The 18,669-nt window shown below is 41.2% G+C and overlaps 1 protein-coding gene across 6 annotated transcripts in view; it reads left to right on the top strand.

Annotated features, from left to right (window-relative positions):
• CDH8 (cadherin 8) overlaps positions 1-18,669 on the top strand; it is a 236,779-nt gene that overhangs the window by 99,349 nt on the left and 118,761 nt on the right. The gene's annotated exons all lie outside the window — the stretch shown is intronic.

The raw sequence follows: 18,669 nt of genomic DNA, 5'->3' as shown, positions 1-18,669 counted from the left end.
TAATAGTACAAACGTATTTTGTAGTACAAACATATTTTGAATGTTTTATGTCTGTCATACAAATAGAGAACCTACATTGATTATAATGTTGTTAGTTTTCAATTATTTTCTTCTGGATTCTGTACAGTAGGCACAGGCAAACTCCAGATGTTTTGGGACTACAACTCCCATCATCCCTAGCTAACAGGACCAGTGGTCAGGGATGATGGGAATTGTAGTCTCAAAACATCTGAAGGGCTGAATTTGCCTATGCCTGCTGTACAGCATGAAGAAAATAGATGATTGAGCTTATAGAGTCACCTGGGGAGATGGAATATTCCTCTTGCTGCTGATCCCTTCTTACAGTTATTGTTAAAACAGGCTTGGACTGGATGGCCCTTCAAACAGTAGCCCTCCAGAAGGTGCTGAACTACCACTCCCATCAGCAGCACTGTAGTTCAGCAACACTTGAATGGCCAAACACAGACACAGACAGACAGACAGACACACCCACCCACCCACGCACACACACACCACTTGAAATATAGAATTATTGTATGTGATGTAGGGATTCACGGCCACTCTAAATGGGTTTTGGAACTAGAACCTGCAGCATATCCAGAGTGCTGGTCTGAATAGTCTGGTTCAGCATAGGTGCTACTACCACTCATCTGCAGCTGAGAGCTTGAGAGCAGTGCCGTCTTACCCATAGGCACTTGTTGGGTTGAAATCACGACAGACGGGTGGTAGGTGTCATATGAGAGGCGTCTCTTCCAGGGCAAGCCACGGGAACTCTCTTTTATTGAATATTACAGACATTGCCACAGGTGTGCTTGTGGCTGATTGGTTGATACAAACACAAAGCATCTTGTTGCTGATTGGTTAACATAGGTACAAGGCGGGAATTACATACAACCATTTATCACTGATAGATCAAAGGATGAGAAATGGAGCTGGAACTAGACAGGCATGAAACCTCCTAATTAAATTATAACTAAAGATTAATATTGAGAGAACATAACATGAAGGAATACAACAATCACGTTCCGTAGATGTGGTCAGCAATGCATTAAGAACAGGTCAGGATACACTGTTTCATGAACTCAATGGGAACTGTTCAGAACATTCTCAGACTCTTGTGCAGAAGCAGAGAAAAGATTATGAGCGAGACTTCCCAGAATGCAAGAGAAAAGAAGCAATAGTTCTCATAGTCCCATAATGCCACAGTTATGTGCAGTAAGAGAACTGCAGAAAGAAAACTTCCCTTCAGGCACTAGGGGTGCAGGGCACCTGGGCGCTGGGCTCTCAGGGGCGCCAGGCTGAGAGTCCGGGGCCCAAGAGTTGAGTCTGGGGAAGAGCCTGCCTGTCGACCAGAGCACCGCGGCAGGCTCTTCTGCTGTGGGAGGCTCTGAGCCGCATGTTTGGGGGCTACCGAGCCAGCGAGATGCTGAGGCGGCCGGCTGGCTCCAACTTCCTGTGCGCCTGGGACTAGGCAACTGGAGGAGGGGGGTGCTGGGTGGGTCTTTGCACCCTGGCGCCACATATGCTTAAGGCAGCCCTGCTTGAGAAAGAGAAACAATGAACTAGAGGTCCATCTAGCTCACTATTGTATACTCTGGTAGCAGTTCTCCAAAGTTTCAGGCAAGAGCTTTCCCTAGCCCTATCTGGGGGGGGGGGGGGAGACAGGAATTTAGCCTGTAACTTTATTCATGCAAGACAGATACTCTAGTAATGAGCTACTTCCCCCAGACATAGGAAGCTACCTTATGCAAGTCAAACAATTGGTAAATTGAGCTCAGCATTGTCTCCTATGACTTGCAGCGGCTTTAAAAAACTGGGTATCTTCCCAGCCCTAGTTGGAGATGCTGGGGATTGAAGTTGAGGCCATATACATGCAAGTCAGATGCTTTGACACTGATGCCTTGCATATGCCTCCTTGGCCACTTTGATCTGTGGAACATACACTTTTACAAGTGCCACACCTGCGGGGCATTGAACTTCCAGTGTGGCAACCCTCTCCAGACACATGATTTGGACATGTGTTTGTAATATTTGCTATTTTATCTGTAGATTAATGATACTCATTTTTATTGTTTTGTGTGCAATGTTATGTACAATCATTAGAAATACAGATATTTTATATATTTTTCAAAATAAAATTACAAAATAATGCTAGGTAACACTGACCTTGTGTTAAGGTCAGTGGTGACTGCTGCATGTTGGGGTTGGTGGGGCAGAAGGCACAGTGACCAACAGCAGGTAGATCCAGGATCAATGACAGGGAGAGCCAACTAATAATAATAATTATTAATAATTATTAATAATAAATTTTTATTTGTATCCTGCCCTCCCCAGCTGAGGCTGGGCTCAGAGTGGCTAACCTCATAAAAACAACACAATATGCATAAAAACAGACATCAATTAATTAAAATACATCTTAAAATTAATTCAGACAAGTTAAAATCTGGGCAGGTCACAATTATCAGGTTGGAATTGAGAGTGGTTAATACTTGCCAGGACCAACTGATTATAGGTTTGCCCCATCTTCCTCCCTCCTACATTGTAGAAGAGGATCATTGAAATTAAAGAGGAGGGAGCTGACAGGCAGTGGAATGAGTGCAAGTAACAATGCAAGCAGGCTGAGGGCAGACTGCCTTTGGTGGGACAGTGGCTCTTTCACCCTAATAGACCAGACTCCACTGGTTAAGGTGCTCCAAATATTTGGAGGAAAATCTGTATATAAGCACCACAAGAACGCAGCATGACAGAAGCATCAAGGAGCGATGAGTGTCACATAAAAAAGCCATAGGACCCAGGCCACTAGGATCTTTTCATAAACTTTATAACAGGGGTGAGAAACCTACAGCCCATGGGCAAAATTTTGCCCACTATGGGTCCTACATCAGGTGTAGGATAGGCTTACACATGGCTGGATTGGCTGTGAGCTTGAGTTTCCTGTGGGGAACTTAATTGCATAACTGATTCCTGCAGAAATCAGGCTAGACATCAATACCAATCAGCTGATAGGGGGTGACTTCGAGCCTGTTCCTCACCAGAGGAACCAGAGCACTCTTCTCATGACCTGTATGGTACTTTGAAGTCCCAAGTGTGACATCAGGTGGTTGACATGTGGGGGACACTGCCCACCTGTGAAATTTGGCCCATGAGGAGTAGCGGAAATAAGGATCTGGATTGCTGGTCTGATCAGGTTCTGCACTCCAGCCTTATATGCACTTCAGGTCTAGTTGTTCTTTTTTTCACTTAAGAGGTAAACTAGAGCACTGACTGTCAAAGGATAAAAAAATTTCTATCCACTTCTTGATGTGTTGGGTGGAGAACAATCGTTTAAGTAGGCAATTTCTTTTTTCTTAAATAATAGTAAATTGCTTGTTTCCTTTTGTGGTAACTATGAATGGTAAGTGCCTGTCATGGAGATTGCTGAGAGCATGAGAGAATTGCAGCCAGTTTAGGCATTTGATGAATCTTGACATTCCTTACATGTAGTGGGGTGTGGGATCATATGCATAGCTTTAACCAACAAGGAATGACATTCTCAATCAAAATATTGTAATGAATTCTTTCACAGAAAATACACAGGGAATTTGATATTGGGGTACTTATAGCACAGTCATGGGAACATAGAACACAGGAAGTCAAGGGGTCTTCAGCCTCCTTAATATTTGTTGGAAGGGAGACAGGCCCCCTCAATGTTGAGGGAGTGAAGGAGGCCAAGCGCAGAGCCGAGCATAGGTGTTTACACTACGTAGTGATGCAGGAAACAGCCTTCTCTCAGGTTGCGCCCTGTTTGTGGGATGCAGTAGCGGACAATGTGGTAGGATGGCGGCACTCACCTCACCTCCCAACAACTGAGTTACTGCTGCCTACTGGAAAGTAGAGAAGGAGGGGTGGTGGTGGGGTGGAAGGGAGGAAGGGTACAAATATATTGGCAGTGTCAATTCATCACTCCTGCCAGTGTCTTTGCACCATTCCAACCGCTGCTGCTTCACCTCTTCCCTTCTCCTTCACAGTAGACAACAATGACTCAGATGTTGGGAGGTCAGGTGAGCATCACTGCCTCACCCTGCTAGCCCCTACCAGGCGATGTTCTCTCCTTGGAAGCACACTTGGGAATCAACATTTGTATCATGTAAAGATTTATGTGTTTGCTAAGTATTTTCAGTGCTTTAGGCTGCAATCCCAAAGGTGGTTGAACCTCACTATCCTCGCTAACAAAGATAAAGAACCACAAAAGGGAGGGCAGAATACTTGAAGTTGCCCGTCAACATTTAGCAGCAGTCTGAGCAGCAGTCTGGGCAGCTACCCTAACACAGCCTTTTCCATTATTCTGTGATGGTAGATGTTATTTCTATTTAAATAATAGAAAATGATTTCTAACTTTGCATTTATAGATACAGTGGGACCTCGGGTTATGAATTTAATTCGTTCTGGAGGTCCGTCCTTAACCCGAAACAGTTCTTAACCTGAGGCATGCTTTTGCTAATGGGGCCTCCCACTGCTGCTGCGCCGCCGCCCGATTTCCGTTCTCGTCCTGGGGCAAAGTTCATAACCCGAGGTACTACTTCCAGGTTAGCGGAGTTTGTAACCCTAGGTGTTTATAACCCGAGGTAGCACTGTATAAAATTGTATATGGAATGTGTATGCATCTGCCATCTTTTTCGTGACACATTTTTTTTTGGGGGGGGGGGGTATAGTTGAGTGGCCACCTGCAGCTAGATATTGATTGGTAGGAGTCTTGAAGAACGTACAGTGCTAGCCATACCCACAGTAGAGCTACATAAGTTAATGGACATGGCTAATATAGATTCATTAATTTCCTTAGTTATACCCTGAGTAGGGCTTTGTTGAACACAAACCCCTGTTTTTCAATTAAAAAAACAAAAACACTTGCATCATATAAATACATACACACACACACACACACACTGAATAAGCCAGCAGAATCTTGCCTGCGCTGGAAATGTCTTTAAATAGCTCTCTTGCTAATCTCGCTATCTTTTACACATTCCAGCATCAAAAGAACACTACTGTGCTCTCCTTTTTGGAGGGTGGAGGAAGGAAGTGGAGTATAATTCAGGATGTATTTTATTTTCAGTAATTTTTAAAAATGCATATTCAGGCTCAATTTGAAATCCATAATTTGGAGCGAGTGGTTTGCCTCGGTCAGATAGCTCTTTGCATTGCTTAACTCTCAGTGCCTCTTTCTTTGTCTGGCTCCTCTGAATTTCTAGTGCTTAATGTTCCTCCATGAATACAGATAAGATGCTGCCTGTGGAGCTGATGTCAATAGCACTTTCTCATGAATCAGCCCTGAGAGGACAGCTGGCTGCACGATTTGATTTCACCCTTTCCCTGGAGGCCAAATGGTCGCTTTCGCCATATGCTTGTTTGTGGCAGCCCAAGGGAGAAAGGCTCCTAAGTCTGCTCTTACAACCTGGTTTAAGCTTCACAGACAAATCAACCTGAGAGAGAGAGGAAAACCAAAAACACTCAAAAGAAATCACAATCCAGAGGAAATAATGTACACTGCTCCAATTTTGGGATTAGGTGGAAGGGGGGGTGGGAGAGAGGCAGACAGACGTTATATATGATATATTAATTTTGTAGACTAGAAGTGCTAAATTACTAGGGGTGTGTGAATCAGTTTCTACATTTCCCCTCCCCTCCAATCTTAAATACAGTTCTCACCTTTTCCATATCATTGCAATTTATTTATTTATTTATTTATTTTAAAGTATTATTGAAAATCTGTATGCATTTTTGTGTCCATTTCAACTAATACACACATTTACACACATTTTGGCATGCCATTTATTCAAATATAATGCATTATGAACATTATTTTCACTAATTTAAGTGTGTGTCTTTCCCTCCATCCCCCTCACATTTTTATATGCATTTTTGGTTGGAGAACTGCATATAAAAATTCAGAGAAGTGTGAATTCTGAAGAATAGCTGCATTTCAGTGTTCCTGCTGGTTTGGGAAGTGAAAATTAGTCAAGTTCGCATTAAACTGTGAACCAGATTACCTTCTCCCCCGTTACTATAACTAGCATTTTACACACATGCATGAATGCATCCCTATGATTAATTCATTCTCACAACAAATATGTCTATACAACCAACACTGATTGTGTGTGTGTGTGTGTGTGTGTGTGTGTCTGTGTGAGAGAGAGAGAACAGCATAAAATCAACAATAAAATTACATTCATAAAACAAATACGAATCGCATCACAAATCAGTAGATCAGGTGAATGCATCAACATATCTGGATCATTATCCAAGAAAGAAAGCCTGGGTAAACAGAGGCGCCTAAACAGCAACACTGCACTTGCCTGCCTCCAGGAGGGGAAGGGAAAACAATGTACATTTCCCCCAGGATTGTGATTTCTAGTACTCTCCTTCACAAAGTTTGAACTCAATAGGAGTTATTTCTGGTCTACCATGTGTAGGACTGCACCACAAATTTGTTCTTCTGCTTTTTTAATTCAGCAAACCAAAAATCAGTTTGTCATCCTTGCTGGATTGTAAAACTGTCATCCTGTTCAACCTTTCATTGCCTGTGGGGATTCTAATTTCTGTAACCGTAGCAGCCCTATGTAAAATAGGCCATTCACTACTTTGCTTTATGCAGATGCTGATGAATTAGACAAATGCAGACTGTTCGAGTTGTCCCCCCCCCCTTTTACTAGTTATTTATACACACATAAAGATGCCTTGCTTAGTGACTCAGTCATTGAGAAACACTCATGGTGTACTGAAATTGTTGTACTTTCATATGACCTAAAAAGCTAAAATGTGGCACACATGGGGAGGATCCGATTAAATAAATATACACTGCATTTCAACCCTAACATTGGCCCCCTAGGTGACTTGCAATTAAAACTGCACATTATAGAACAGTAAGAACCAGGAGGCAGTTATCTGGAGATTTGGGGCAAGGTGTTAACAATATGTGAGTGGCATCCAGCTTTATTCCTCTGGCCCCTGGTAGTTATCCTCAGGCCTGGCCACCATAGCATGTAAATGAGGCAAGAAAAATGAATTCATCAAACAATTAATACAATTCAATACCATACCCCCCCAACATTTCTCCAATGAAAATAGGGATGTCCTACCATGGTGGTAGTGAGAGCAGGCATTGGGGGTATGGCTAGACAGTCTGGCACTGCGATCCACACCACACATTATTTCAGTGCATGGAGGAAGAGTGTGGTGGTGAGTTTTGTCCCCACCCTAAATTTTGAGTCTCCCATCTGAAAATTGATGGAGAACTGAACCCCATCCTCCCTGTTTTAGCTCCCAAAACTGGAGGAAAAAGTATTTTATTAGAACTTTCTGCTCAGTCCTAGATCAAACAAAATAAAGCAGTACTGCGTGCTATGCACCATTCCTAAGAGGTTTCAAAATGACAGTTTTTTAAAAAAAACATATCTAGCTTATCCTCCTGTTGATAGAGGGTTTATCCTAGAGTGCACTTTTCTCATCCTTTAGGGGATACCATCAAAAGCCTCTAAGGATGCAGATCTTTCTATTTCTCTTGAGGGACCCTTCCAATTCCACCCCCTCCCAAAATTCTTAAGATGAAACTCCCTTGCCTTGTACTTAAACTAAACCACCCTCATTACAGATACCACTATTGCTCCTTATCTGGAATAAAATTAGGCCTTGTCTCCATCTATCTAACTAGTGATTGAAACTGCTTCCAGCATTGTAATTCCCAAATGTGCCCTCGGTATAAAAGAATCATAAAGAATGTTCTTCTTACTTTTCCATCTGCAAGGACAGTTAGATATCAATGTCAGCATATCATTAGGTTATATACTTCAAAATGAAATTCAAATATTTATAGATAGTTATGACATGAGTGGAACTATTCAAGAAAAAATATATATGTGTGTGTGAGAGAGAGAGAGAGAGAGAGACAGACAGACAGACAGACATATATATCAGCATACAGGTTCAGGTTCATAAATTAGGTAAAACTTTATGTTGCTGTTGCTGTTTTATTTTATTTTCATTGGATCACTTAAAGAAAATGATTTGCAATTGGAGGATTAAGCAGAAGCAAAAGAATGTACTTCAACCCCACACTGGTTAAAGCACTGAGGGGAAGGCAGCAACCCCCCCAACCAAAGGCCAGTTGAGGCTGGGGGGAGATTCTTTCAAGTCCTGTCAACCAGTGACCCAAGTAGTTGAGTGAGACTGTAATGTTGAGGGTGCGAAGCCTGTGGGGGCAAAATGGTCCCAAACTCTCATGGACAAGGGCTTTTAAGGCCTCCCTCTCTCCTTCCCTCTCACAAGATCTTGTGGGGAGACCTTTTGGGGTCTCACAAGAGCACAACAACAAAAGCCCACCCCACTCTCTGAGCTCCCGTGCCACAGGGTAAAGTTATTCTGTGTTCAGGGAGCACTCAGAGCAGGACTTAATGCATGACTAATGACCACTGATAATACGAACCCTCAAAAATAACAAACATGAATAAATCCTCACATGAATTAAACATACGGTATTAATTTTGACATTTTTCTTTTTTTAAAAAAAAAAAGAATGGAAATGAATGTTTCTTAAACTTCAAGGTAACACTAATTTGCATGTCAACAAGTTATCCAGGTTTATATGAGATTATTGTAGTGTTATACAGAGCAGTATTGTTACCATGACAACAACTAGCATGCTACCTCTGAGAATTTTTTTTTTAAGGACATCTAAGTAATTGTATCACTTTGGAAAGAAAGCTAGACCTAAAGCTGGGGGTGGACTGACTTTAGTATTATGCATTCTCTTTCAGATTGTACTGGAAGGTCCATGTTCCATTATATAGCTATACAAAGCACAAGTTATACTTGGGATCTTTTAATGGTTAAAGCACACCCAATCAATGAAAAGGATCCTGAGACTGAACCCTTGCTTGAGAACCTCCTTGTTAGTTCAGGAAAAGATCCATTGGGCTGTATCCAACTTTCTGTGTCTGCTAGTACAAGGGCTGTTCTGCTAGGAGGCGGGTGAATTTTAATGATGTGCAGCAGATGAATCAAGTGCAACAGCTTCTCTAGCCACAGTTCCTTATGTAACAGATCGCACAATCAATTGCAAAGCAAAAGTATCAGCAACCTGCTTAAGCATTCTCTTGCCCATCAACATTCTGCTGGCACAAAACGTTACAGAGGAACATGTATACTACTAAGTGACTTTAACTTAGCACTGTGCTGGATACAACTCCCTGACTCCAGCATTGCAAGGATAACGAAGAGATGAACATAGTCACTGGAGTAAAATAGGCCACAAGTTTATTAAGAAACACAGTTAGTGCATCAAACTCTTACCTGCAAAAAAGAGAGAAAAGCAATTGACGTTAGTCATGGAGGAGAGCTAAAGTTGTTGCTCTGCCAATTGGTTCTCCTGCCAATTGACCCTAGGCTCCACCTGCACACTGCATTGGTCCTGCTCAGGCCAGCCTGCCTTTTGCTTAAGGGTATATGTCAAAGCCCCCTGCCCATGTGTATGTGTGCATACACACACCTACATGCCCATCTGTTGCGATTTGGTGGTGCTGTAAGGTTTTTTGTGACTACTTCCCAAACCCATCAAATGGTTTTGTTTTGGGTGGTTTTTTTTTAGAGAGAGTGAGAGAGAAATATGGCAATGTCCATTTTGACCTGCAACTCCTGGAGGACTAGCCATGGGTCAATGTGGCCCCCAGCCTAGAAAACAGTTAGCTAGCTCTGCCTTAGTGGTGCTTTCAGATGTTGAAGCAGGGTTTGTTCAGTCACAGAATGTCAGGGGCACAGCCCTGTTCTTTGGTCATCATGCAGTGGGGTCCCTTTATGCCTGTAACACTTTACACTTATAACCCACCTTTTCTCCAAGTAGCTCATGTTTCTACCTCTCTTCATTTGATCCCCTCAACAATCTTGTTAGGTAGGTTGGCTGAGAGTGAGAATGGCCTAAGGTCACCTAGTGAACTTCATGGACAAGTGGGGATTTGACCCCAACATTCTGACCACTACACCATCCTGGGTCTTGATGGGGTTACACCTAAATGTTGGGAAAGTCACAATTTATTTAGTTAATTATTTCAGTTATTTACATGCCATCTTACAAGGAAGAGATTCCTCAAGGCGGTTCGCATTCATTATGAAACTTAGAGCATGATAGATGCAATTAAGAGAACAGTATTATTTTTATGCACCCAAAAATATTCAAACTTGACTAATCTGGACATGTTGGCTGCAATTCACAGACATACCCTCTTGCTGCACACTTATATGGGATATTGCTTAAGTGAACCCAGCAAACACTTGGACAACACATCTCCAAAATCAGGCCTAGGGAACCTGTGGCCCTCCAGATACTGCTGGACTACAATTTACATCATCCCTGACCATTGGCAATATTGGCTCAGGAGGATGGCAGTTGGAGCCCATCAGTGGTTGGGGGGGGGGGCTACAGGCTCGATATTCCTGTCCTAAATCAAGTTAACACTGCAGCTTGCCAGAATTTAGTAGCAGGGATAATGCACACACTTATATATATACATATACACCAGCAAACCCTACTGGGTGAGAAAGCATGCTCTAAGGTACAGTATGACCAGTTTCCTTCTCGCTCCCTGCCCCCTCCTAACCATTACAATCTTTCAGCAGAATGGTTCATTCATTGAATATGAATGCATGCAAATTTCTAATGCCACGAGCCCAGTCCTTCAGGGCATACAAGTTTTATTTATTTTTTCCCCCAGTACACACATTTCAACAGCCCGCCCCTCATCTGCCTTTTCCTTCTTCCTCAAGGGTGCTGTATGCATTTTTCTTTCTGAATAATGTGCACATTCGGTACCCTGACTAAGACATAAAAAACAGAGCCAAAGCAACAGAACAGCACTACCCAAGTGCACATATCTTTACTTTATGAAGGATTTTAATCTAGTTTGTCAGCAAACAGAAACTAGTTTGTGCGTCAGGGAGGGGGAGAGAGGGAGAGAGAGAGAAATAAAAAGAAAGAAAGAAAGAGCTTTCAGATGACCTGTTTAATGAACATCCATTCTGATTTGTTTGTAGGGAGATGATATGGCATTGGCTATTTAATGAACAGTCATTCTGATTTGTATGTGCAGAGGTTAGATGATGTTTCATCAAAGCAAATGTTGTCTCACTTTCCAGTGCATATCCCCATCGCTTTCCTTATTGCAAATAGCATGCCATTGAGAAGCAGGTGGATTGAGCAGTACCTCCTAGTCAACCTGAATTCATTGGTATGTGATTGAATCCCACCCCCAAATAGTGACAGTCTGGATGTGCCTAGAGAGATCAAGGAGCAACTTTTATCATTATCTGCCTCTGTGAGTCACTATGTGCATTTTGTAAGGCAGAATCTTCAAAAGCTGCACCAACGGAGTGAAACAATGAGCCTTGGTTAACATTGAAAGGTGTTCATTAATTAAAATCTGTTGCACCTTTTTGCAGCCTCCACTTACTTGCCGTGTGATTCACATTACAGAAATGTGTCTTGAGGAAAGTCACAGTGAGTCGTAAAAATAACATGTTAAAATATCCCTACATATCTATCCCAAAATGTGCTAATGTTATGTAAGGTAGCATTATGTGTGTCTCAAAGGAAGAAGCACATTTTCTGGATGCTGCTGCAGTAGCCTCTGCAAAAAAATCACCTATATTATTAGAAGTGGAACTTAAAGCAACTTAGGCCATAATAGCAACTTTCTTATTTAAAAACCAATCAACACCCAAGAGGTACCTTACCAAATGTGTCTCACTAAAAAAAGTTTGTTGTGGCCCTAAAGGGGTTCAGAATATACTCTGATTATTATTTTTAAGATACACATCTTTTTAGCTGCTAATTATTTGGGTTAAAACTTAAGCCATTTTTTAAAAGACAAAAAACTTCACTCCAACACTTTTTAACATCTGTGTTTGATATTTTTCACACCACATATAGTACATTTTAGACAGGATTGGCATCACTTGAACTTGATCATTGGTAGAGGTGCTGGTAGAAAGCATGTGACCTCTGGACCGCAAGTCCCATCATCCCTGATCATCAGCCATGGCAACTGGGGATGGTGGGAGTTGTAGTTGTTCAAACAACATCTGAAAGGCCACAGGTTCCTCACTTTAGTGCTAGTAGGGTGGCCTGACCTTCATATGTGTACTTCTGCTGTTGAAAGGAAAAAACAAAGTGGGGCTAAAGCCAGACTGGGCTTCTGTGTTTCAAGGTGGAAAATTAAAGAGAACCAGCATTTTCTCCATCTAAGGCATCTGTATTGAAACCAGTATCATGCCACCTTAAACAGTCATGGCTTCCCCAAAGAATCATGTAGATTGTTAAGGGCACATAGGAGTCCCCTAACAGCTTTAAGCACCCTTGACAGACTACAGTTTCCAACATTATTTTGAGGATTTTAATGTATAGTACAGCTAGGACCTCACTAAAAACATCAGTTTCTTGGAAGATTCTAGTGTCTACTGGACATTCACTCACCAAGGCCAAATGTCTTATGTGTATGCATTAACATTAGAAATGTATACAATGAGTAGTATTTATTGTTATTATTTCAGAATATACTATCTGCTTATAATGAACACATGGGGGTGGGGTGGGGTTCATATGAACATGGAAAGATAAACCTGAGCACAACTCTCAGTTCACTTGTGAATCCCAGTAACTGGCATACTGGCAGTGGAGGAAGAACATATCCGTCATGGCTGATAGCCATTGTTTGTCCTAACTGCCATAAATATGCCATTGATAACCTTATCTCTTCCCACCATTACCACCTTGGTAATGTTTCTAGCTGGTCATTATAAGAACTACTATTTCATTCTATTTCTCCTCTTCCCTTCCTCTCCATTTTTCCTTGTGTGACATGTCTTTCAGATTGTAAACCCATATCTTGTTTCAGTTGACTGAAAGTAAGCTGCTCGGACAATATTTGGGGCTGAAGATAAAAAGGGGATAAAAAAATAAAGGGGGAATTAATTCAGGATCACTTGGTTCTGGGGAATTTATTTGAATGGATGGGTCTACCCAGCCATGACAGTGATTTTGAAAAGCCCACTTTTAAGCCCTGGGGGAATTATAACTGGTCTAAACTGGGAAGGTCAAATAGGTGAAGAATTATCACTCTTCTTTTTGCAGTCCAGTGAGTAATGTTTCTTGTAAAACCAGTCAGCACTAAGTTGCCCCTTCGTTCTTTTTGCATGAAGGGGTATGCAGCACCCTTAACAGATTATATTTCCCAGGATTCTTTGGGGGAAGTTATTACTGCTAAAGTGGCCTTATTGGTTTAAATGTATGGTGTGAATATGGTCTAAGCTTTTAACATTTTCTGGCCAGGTAGAAATATAATGCATTCCACCATAGTGGAGAAGACATGGCCAGGCCACCTCTGTACCTGCTCTGCCTGCTCTACAAGAGCTATGTGTCACTGGCATCTTCTAGGTTCCTGCTCTCCATTCGTAGGAGCCTTTTCTTTTTAAAGCTGAACTTGGGCTGGATAGCCCTTCAAACAGAGAATGCCTTCATATGGAGGGCTGCCCTCTGCACAACAAGACAGATGTGGGAATAATAAGCCCAGAACTTACAGGTTGCAGTTGAACAATGACAGGGCTTAATTTGAAGCAGAACTCACAGGAGTCAGAGCTTCATCTTCATTTTCCATGAAGATGCTCATCCTGGGGATTTATTTCCATAACTTGCATCACTCAGCACAGCAAAAGATGACACTATCTGGATCTTCATAACTGATAGAACGTGTTCTATGCTTCTGTGTTCCCTGCAAGAGAACTGCTACCCCTTTAAGAAAGGCTTTGGAGAAACTTGGTTCCATTGCAAAGAATCCTTGCATAGTGGTAGCGGAGAGGGAACAAATCAGTGTTTTAAAGTTTCCTTTTGCTGCCTTCTCCCCTTCTCTTCATTTTAAGTAGTGAAAAGAAAATAATGGAGTTGTGCAGGGGAAGGTTGCAGTTACATAATAATCACATTATGTTTTATTTTGATCAGGAAATTTTATTTTAACATGATTCATTGTGAGATGTTGGGCACTCTCACTGGCTGCATTCTGACAGTTTTCCTGACACTGCCTTACCTGATGATTTATGCAACCTTTCACATGACATAAAAGCCACTTCTGGGAATCTCATTCCTGTGCAAATTCCTTCTAGAACAAATCTGTTCGTAGCCCCTTTGACCCAGAAAATGGCAGGGTGAAATTTGGGGTGGTATTCTCAAATAATCATAGAATTGCTGATTTTGAAGGGACCCTAAGGATCATCTAGCCCAACCCGCTGCAATGCAGGACTCTCAGCTAGATCATACATGACAGATGGCTATCCAACCTCTGCTTTTATAAACCTTTGTGTTTTCATGGGTGAATCATGGGGGAACAGAAGTGCACATGTGCATGTGGGGCATTTCCTCTCTCCCTCCCCTCCCCTCTATCTGTCTTAGTCTCCCACCAGTAAAATACAAATAAGATTCACCAGCAGTGAAATGGTGCTTGGAGGAAATACACTGATGTTTGGCTGTGTGGCAGTTTTGTTAAGACTCATCTTTAACAGAAAATAGCTGGGAGAACTAAAGTGGAGAATTGGCTTGGCAAGAAAGCTGAAGTGATTGTCATTTATTTATTTATTTATTTATTTATTTATTTATTTATTTGCAAACCTTCAAAACCTCTTGCATTTCACAATAATGAAGGTTGGACTTCAACCATAGTTTGAATGTATATAAACATTTGAATTCTGAGTTCAGAATTTGACATCCACAAGGGAAATTATTTCACCTGTTTTGACTGGCTAAATGAAATTAATATATATTTTGCTAAATTTCATTATCAGGCACTGTCAGATCATGTCAAATGCTGATGGCTACTGCATGCCAGCTTCAAGATTCTGCCAAATGTGACAGCTGCCACTGCAGAATCCATGAATATGAAATGCTGATGCTGAACCTTAAATATTATTGGAATACTTGCACACACAAAGAGAGAGGTTGCCCAGAGAAAAGCTAGAGGAGCACATTTGCAGGGAAGAGATCAAATTAATCTCAGCTCTAGCTAGATTTACAGACTTCAAATCATTCTGGTTCAGAGGATTTTTAAAAACACACACATTGAGATGGGCTGGGCTTGTCTTACCTCAAGGCTTCTTCACATGTTACACTGAAGAGAGGTACAAGCTGTCTCTACAAATGTGCAAGTGTTTGTGTGAAATATTTGTACAACTCAACTACTGTCTGCCTAAGTACACAGACTTTGCACTCATTGAATGTTAGATGTGAATAACTGTACTATTTTGTACACAGATGGTACACTCATTGAATGCAATGTTGTTGTTGTTTAGTCGTTTAGTCATGTCCGACTCTTCGTGACCCCATGTACCAGAGCACGCCAGGCACTTCTGTCTTCTACTGCCTCCTGCAGTTTCGTCAAACTCATCCTGGTAGCTTCGCAAACACTATCCAACCATCTCGTCCTCTGTCGTCCCCTTCTCCTTGTGCCCTCCATCTTTCCCAGCATATGGGAAAGATATTGAATGCAATATGTGAACACTGTTATTGTGTATAATGTGTTAACAAAGCTTGGCCAAGGGAGAATAACTTTAACCCTCTACTTATAATTTAACTTCCACTGCTGGGTATCTGGTGTACTAACCCAACCATTAACAAAACTTGTACTAGTGATTACAGCCTGGCAGCAGGACTGAATAGCATAGGGACACATAGTGGGATCAAATTATTTGGAGATAATGACTGGATGACTGGTCAGTGAAGGTGTTGGATCCTGTGTGGAGTTGTCAACTGGAACTCTGAAATTATGCTCATCTGTTACCATTCTTGGCTAAGATGTAAAGAAAAATGCTTAGTATAGCATACCATATAATATTAACTTGGAGTTGTTTGACTTGCAACACAGATGCGTGCATATATAAAAAAGAATTCCTTGATGCCAAGATCCAAGTTTGGGGCAAGTACTCTCTGATGAGAGTTTAATTAATGCATGAATGGCATCAAGGAATGCCTCATACCACACACTCCTTAATCACTTCTCAGTAATGGTTGATTTCAGCTTTTGAGTATGGTCTTTAGGAACAGTCAAGGTGCAATTGTGTTTGGCATACTCTTTGGTTATATGCTTGTTTGTACTTTTGGAACCCAGTGATGTCCATTTATGATTGGGATATCAGCATGAAATCAGACCTGCCCAGGATCACAGTATTCTGTTGCGAGTTCAGCTGTTAGGCTGACACCCCAGTTGCTCCCACTCCTGAAGTATGTTTCCTCACTCACAAAGTTACACCAAACCATTCACTACAACCTTTTCTTGGGCCACTGACTCAGTATTGCCTATCCTATTAATTAATGCTATCATTTGTTTTCTAAAAGACATACCAGCAACAAATCAAGGAGAAATGACTTAAATATGATTTGGTTAACATTCTCCGCAACCAAAATCCAAAGAATGATCTGAAAAGGTTAAGCAATTATTTGACATTTTTTTAAAAAAAAAAACTCTGGCTAATGCAAAGTAAAAGAAACTGGAGGAGACAAAGTTATTTCTGAGACAACAGAGGATATTCAGTTTCTGCCAATGGCTTCCTCTAACTATTATAGGTGGAAATCAAAGAAGGAAAATATATCATTTTCAAACCATTGATTTTCTATGCTGCAGCTGTAACGCTGCCAGTTTCTTTGAAATATGCTATTGCAAAACCTTAAATACAATATATTATATTGTATTATTCATCTGGAATTTTGTACCTCTTTGATATGCTTCCTTTGCGAATGCTTGGAAATCCACATAATTTAAATAGGTAGTTTTATTTTACATTTTACAAAGGTACTTCAAATAATATGACTATTCTAAAATAAAAGTACTTCAAGAAGTTTCACCCTGTTGGTGTATTACTGCTGAATAGCACACACGGAAATCAGGTTTTTAAGTCTAGAGATTGATAAATCAGTCAATTTCCAGTCTTAGGTTTATTGATAAATCCATTCCAACCTGTTGCAACATTAATATGTAATTTAATTTACTTCAAAGCCATTTTAAAGTTATTAATTGAAAAGTCAATTTTAAATCCATAACCTGAAATTGTATATTCTTGGTGTTAGAAGTGCAACTGCAGGGATCGTTCAGTATGCAACTTAAGGGTTAATTATCTTAATCTTAAAATCAACTCACCGAAAGTGGGACAGGTGCAAGTGTTGCTTAGCAACCAAGCATATTGACACAATGATTGTTGAGGTAGTGTGTTCTTTGATTGGCTGAATCATCCTGAGAGACGTTCTCCTCTCTTGGTGTTTAGCTGAAAGTCTCCCTGCTACGAACAAGGCCTGAAGTAAACAAAACAAAACCTTTCTGTTCCTTTCTCCTCAAACTATACAGGGTGCTTTGCTGAGTTTCCTCTTTAAAGTTTTAACAAGACTTTTCTCTCTGGACTCTGTCTGTGTTATTTAAGTGCCTTTGCTAATGTCCAGGAGGACAAGGGCAAAGAGGAAGATCCAGTGTTGAATGCCCCTTGCTTGCGACCATGGAAACATTCACAAGCCTTGCCATAAAAAAAATACTTAATAAAAAATCTGTAAAAGACAGAACCCAAGAGCACTCTAACATTTTTACTTCCACCCTGTTGGTGAGAAACTGCCAAGGATAATCCATCACAAGGATTACCCATATTTGGTTCTCCCCCCTCCCCTTGCCTACTGTTGTCATAATATTTCACTTAAAATAAGCTTTTATAAATGTATTTTATTTTTTTAAATACATCTTGCAGTTCTCCCTTGCAGGCTGTGCTCTGTGTGCCTTCCACCACCCTCAGAACTTAAAGTATGATGAGTGGCAATACAGGATAGAGGCTTCTCTGGAGTGAGTTCCTTCCTGGAGACCTCTTTCCCTTTGGTAGTTCCTAAGCTCTTCCATACCAAGATGAACATCTTTCAGGTGGGCTTTGGGGTTGCTCTGATAATGCCCCCCTACACAATTTGTGCTGCCCTGATAAATATTGCTGATTGATGTTGTGCTACTAATTTTGTATTTAAAACAACAACAACATACATTTTATATTGTATTTAAAACAGCAACATTGTATTTAAAACAGCAACATTGTATTTAAAACAGCAACAACATACATTTTATATTGTGTTTATAGCTTGGATCCCATGGTGGCTGGTGGGCCAGAAAGGGGTGGTGTGGTGTTGTTGCTTACCTAGTTTCCCAATGCAGAAGTCACTGCCAGTAACCAAAGCGGGGGGGGGGGGGGACCATTCAGTGGAAAGGTCAGTGCAGTGTGGGCACAGCAGTAGGAGTGTCAGTTTGGCTCCAGCACTGCACACATAGCACATTGCTATCTCTTCTAAGTACCAGTTGAAAGCAGCTTTATTTTCTTCTGCTTGTAACAAATCCTAATGTTTAGGTCTGATTGTGTTTTTATTGTTAGGCTGCTGATACCTTAGTGTTTAATTGTTTCTGTGGCCTTGACTTGTTTGCTTGTTTACTGCCAAGCTGTCTTGGGTGGCTTATGCAGAAAGGCACAGTGCAGATGTCTTAAATAAAACATCAATATTTAGAGAGCATTGTTATTTGCAGTGATGCTATGCTCATTGCCTTGCTGAGTGCATGTCTGTGGGTCGGTGGAGAGGAGGGCTCATAACCT

The sequence above is a fragment of the Podarcis pityusensis genome (genome assembly GCF_964106645.2).
Source record: "Podarcis pityusensis genome assembly, chromosome: 8".
NCBI lineage: Eukaryota > Metazoa > Chordata > Lepidosauria > Squamata > Lacertidae > Podarcis > Podarcis pityusensis.
This window is presented reverse-complemented; position numbering and strand designations above follow the sequence as displayed.